General features: G+C 37.7%; 1 pseudogene; it reads left to right on the top strand.

Moving 5' to 3' along the window:
• Positions 1-3,553: 3,553 nt before the first annotated feature.
• LOC134574777 (tubulin alpha chain-like) lies at positions 3,554-4,573 on the top strand (annotated as a pseudogene).
• Positions 4,574-4,910: the final 337 nt, after the last annotated feature.

The raw sequence follows: 4,910 nt of genomic DNA, 5'->3' as shown, positions 1-4,910 counted from the left end.
GGTTTCTATGACAACAGCCTTAATATCCTGTTTTCACTATGACACTTATGCAACTTCCTGTTAGAGATTAGAGATGTCAACATGACATTAAATGTAATTTCCTGTTTTAATCATACCACTGAGGGTTTTTTTGTTTAGTTTTTTACTAAAGAAGTCAAGTGGTTGCATTAGGGTCACTTGTAAGGGTATTTAAAGACCCATTTCCTTTTATCTGTTTTAATTGAATTGGATTAAACATATTAGGGGGGTTTTGCTTACAAATCAGTAGTAAATAAGCGATTTATAAATGGTCGAAATAGCAAACTTATATTAGGAATCCGTAGATTTGTATGGCTAAAATCAGAGTGTGAATATTGCTGATGCTGAACTATGTAAATGTGCAACTGCCAAGTATCTTTCTATGCAAGATCTTGCAAGACTGTTGGATCCTCCACAGAGCATGTCTTGCAAGTGGCATTATGCTGAAATGTACATTTTCTTTTTACATTCTTTTGCCATTATTAGTGAGCCCTACATAGAATTAGACTGGAACTGGACCTTATTGTTTTTCTTCAGTTGTATACTGTTTTATCAAGTATTTAAACACAATGTTAAAAGCAACACACATGAAAGCACCCTAGTACTGTACACAGGTATTCCATGTAATCATGTGACATATTGAAAAATAGCAAATGTAAACAATATATTCAGTTTAATGCAGAATCCTTGGTGGAAAGTTGCATAGCTGGAGTGGCGATCCGTTATGAGTGGTGCCTACAAGGAAAGGATGAACAGTTGAGGTTATTGAGGAAAATTTGCCAGGGCAAACACACTGTAATAAAATGAAGACTGCTCCTTTGCAGTTTGTGCTCCATTTCTTCAAAGTTGCATTTAGAGGTAAGAGACTGAATCAGCATTTGGGATGATAGAACCGTAGTGGATTCCCAAAGTTTGGCATTCAGAGTTTTTCAAAAGTGTAAACATGTAAGATAAGATGTTTTATGGATCCACATATATGTACTCTGGGAGAATGCCCACGAAAATAAGTAGCTTGAGCCCTGTTAGCAAAAATACCAATTCCAGTACTATTTCTAAAAGTAATGTAATAGGATGCAGCTCCTAAATAAATGCAGAATAACTGGCATCTCCAAGGCTGAGGCTCTTGAAAATATACTGGCCAATCAAACTGGAACAAAATACCAGCAGAACAATTCTGGCTCATCTCCCAGTGCGAGGAGCATTTGGATGCTCTTTAAATATTAGTAACAGTTTTGCTCCAATCAGTGGGTGATAAACTAGCCTGTAGTTCCATCTCCCATTGTTCAACATAACTTGGAGAACTGGAAACATTGTACTCTGAGATATTCACTTAGCACAAAAAGAGAGTTTGAGACCCTGGTTGTAATGCAGAACACCAATTAAAAGTAAAAAAAAAAAAAAAACCTTTTAAAATATCCTACAGTTGCTAAACTCATGCATTGCATGACATGTGCATCATCGCCATATGGGCAGGTGGAATAAAAAAAACCCCATCAACCTAACCCAATAAAACACATACAACAGGCATTGAATAAATTTGTGAGGGGCAAAAAACTGTTAACTGTACTTTTCAAAGTGTTCAAATCTTTTTCCTCCAGGTCTATCTCAAAAATCCTGCTTTAGTTCAGCTCTTTCTAAGAGCGTTATAAAAATCAGCATCATTTTCAGTCAGGTTGTGAGATCTGTATTTTTCAAAGTGTTTTTTTTTATTTTATTTTTTACCAATAAACAACCATGAAATTGAAAAGCTGGTTAAAGCAGGAAACTCTTCAAAGAAAAATTACTATTACTTCTGTTCGGCACTTATAGAAACTGAGAAAGAAGATACAACAACAAAAAATCCAGAAATCATGCCTGAAATAGTTGTATCTACTGTTCCTCAAATAGTAGAGACAAGTGACAAGTCAAAAAAAGAAAAAGAAAAGCACACAATGAAATCACCAGCCAATCGTCTTCTCAAACATAGAAAAGAAAATATGATGATAACTACTTGTCATTTGGATTCACAAGTGCCAAAAATGAAGATTTTCCTGAAGCACAATGTGTACTTTGCAATAAAATATCGCCAAACAGTTAATTAGCACCTGCTAAATAACGTTGTAATTTTGAGCAAAACCACGCAGAGTACAAAGATAAAGACATTTACTTTTTTAAGCGAAAGCTAAAGGAGTATCAGAAGTGTGAACAATTTATAAACACAAAATTTCTGAATGCTAATGAAAAAGCCACAGAGGATTCTTACAGAGTGAGTTACCGCATAGCGCTTGCAGGAGAAGCACACACAATTGGGGAATCACTAATAAAACCATGTGCAAAAGAAATAGTGTCATGTATTTTAAGTGAGAAGTTGAGTAAAAAAATTTAAGCTGTGCCACTTTCCAAACAATACAGTTTTGCGCCATATTCATGATCTTGCTGATGACATCTATACTGAACTAATTTGTGATGGGTACTTACTGCAATTAGACGAGTTCACAGATTTTGCAGGACTTTCACTTTTGTTGGTTTTTGTTAGATATAATTTTTGGGACAAATGGGCCAAAATTGGGACAAATGTGTAGATGTGTGCAGTGATGGTGCCAAAGCAATGGTTGGGACGCTGTGACACGAATAAGAAATGTAACAAAAATCAGCACCAGTTCTCACTGTGTTCTTCACAGACATGCACTGGTAGCTAAAAATATTTCAATCTCACTTAAAACTGTGCTAGATGAATCGGTCCAGATTATTAATTTTTTAAAAAGTCGACCATTACAGTCGCGACTATTTAAAATTATATGTGAAGATATGGGTAGTCACCACTCTGCTCTGCTTTTGCATTCAGAAGTTCGTTGGCTATCACGAGGTAAAGTCCTTGTTAGAATGTTTGAATTGCGTCAAGAGTTGTTCGCATATTTCCAGGATCTTAAGTTTAGATTATCTGATCGATTATCCAAAGCAGCATATCTTGCTGACATATTCACAAAATTAAATTGTGTATGTTTATCACTCCAAGGAAAAAACACTAATATTTTTAATGCAAGAGATAACATATTCTCACTGTCTCGTAAGCTGCAGTTTGGGACCACATTTGTTGAGCAAAATAATTTGAACTCTTTGCCAATGCTTATGGATTTTCTTGAGGAATCAGAAATTGAACTTGAAGATGAAATTTGCAATGAAATTATAGATCATCTTCTACATTTAATCACATCTATTAATAAGTATTTTACATTCTTGCATAATGACAGGGTTCGAAATCCACTCATAAAAGACAAGCCAGCAGAGATGTGAAACCAGAACCTGTACTGCCACCAAAACTGTGAAACACTCGAAAACCCTGAAGACCTGTGCACTGGTCAGCCAATTTACGGATCCTATCCAATACCAAGTCGATGATCTCTTTGCCGATTGTGTAGTGCCCACGAGCATAGTTGTTGGCTGCATCTTCTTTGCCAGTGATTAATTGTTCTGGGTGGAAAAGCTGATGGTATGTGCCAGTACATACCTCATCAATGACTGTTGGTTCTAGATCTACAAACACAGCCCTGGGGACATGTTTTCCAGCTCCAGTCTCACTGAAGAAGGTGTTGAAGGTTTCACATCTCTGTTGATGGAACGTCTCTCTGTTGATTATGGGAAGAAGTCCAAACTTTGCCATTTATCCAGCACCTCAAGTCTCTACAGCTGTAGTTGAACCCTACAATTCCATCCTGACCACTCATACCACCATGGAGCAGTCAGATTGCACCTTCATGGTGGACAATGAGGCTATCTATGACATTTGCCGCAGAAACCTAGATATTGAACGTCCCACATATACCAATCTCAATTGCCTTATCAGTCAGATAGTGTCCTCTCTTAAGCCTCTCTCAGTTTATATGGTACCCTGAATGTTGATCTTACTGAATTCCAAACCAACCTTGGTGCCCTATCCTCATTTCCCTATATTCATTTCCCTCTGGCCACTTATGCCCCTGTTATTTCTGCAGAGAAAGCTTACCATGAGCAGCTGACTGTGGCTGATATTACAAATGCATGCTTTGAGCCAGCTAATCAGATGGTAAAATGTGACCCACGTCCCTGTAAATACATGGCTTGCTGCCTGTTGTATCGTGGTGATGTTGTGCCAAAAGATGTTAATGCAGCTATTGCCACCATCAAGACAAAGCGTAGCATCCAGTTTGTAGACTGGTGTCCCACGGGTTTCAAGGTTGGCATTAACTACCAACCCCCAAATGTGGTTGCAGGTGGTGACCTGGCCATGGTACAGCGTGCTGTGTGTATGCTGAGCAAAACCACTGCAATTGCTGAGGCCTGGGCCCGCCTGGACCACAAATTCGATCTTATGTATGCTAAACGTGCCTTCGTGCACTGGTATGTTGGTGAGGGTATGGAGGAGGGAGAGTTCTCTGAGGTCCGTGAAAACATGGCTGTCCTGGAGAAGGATTATGAGGAAGTTGGTGCATATAGTGCTGATGCAGAGGATGAAGGTGAAGAGTATTAGACTTGATGTTCACTTGAAATGGGCCTTTTCTATTGCTGAACCTTCTGATCTGGAGTCTATTTTTTTTTTTTTAAATAAAGTGCCATTTTAAATGTGGCTGTTCAGTGTTAAAAAAAAAAAAAAAAAAAAAAGACAAGCCAGCCAATTTTTCTGATGTTGATTTTGAGAATCTGATCGAAATATCTTCTGACAGTCAACTAAGCCAAAAATTGTAAGAAGTTTCTCTTAATGCTTTTTGGGGTGATTTATGCAAATAATACCCAGAATTGTCCAAGCGGGAAATCAAAGTTCTGTTGCCATTCACCAGCACATACTTATGTGATTCTCACTTTACTCTGCAAAAAAAAACCAAAGTATCGAAATCGACTTGATGCAACTGCAAACATGCAAATACAATTGTCAACAA

Source organism: Pelobates fuscus, chromosome 10 (assembly GCF_036172605.1).
Source record: "Pelobates fuscus isolate aPelFus1 chromosome 10, aPelFus1.pri, whole genome shotgun sequence".
NCBI classification, from domain to species: Eukaryota; Metazoa; Chordata; class Amphibia; order Anura; family Pelobatidae; genus Pelobates; species Pelobates fuscus.
This window is presented reverse-complemented; position numbering and strand designations above follow the sequence as displayed.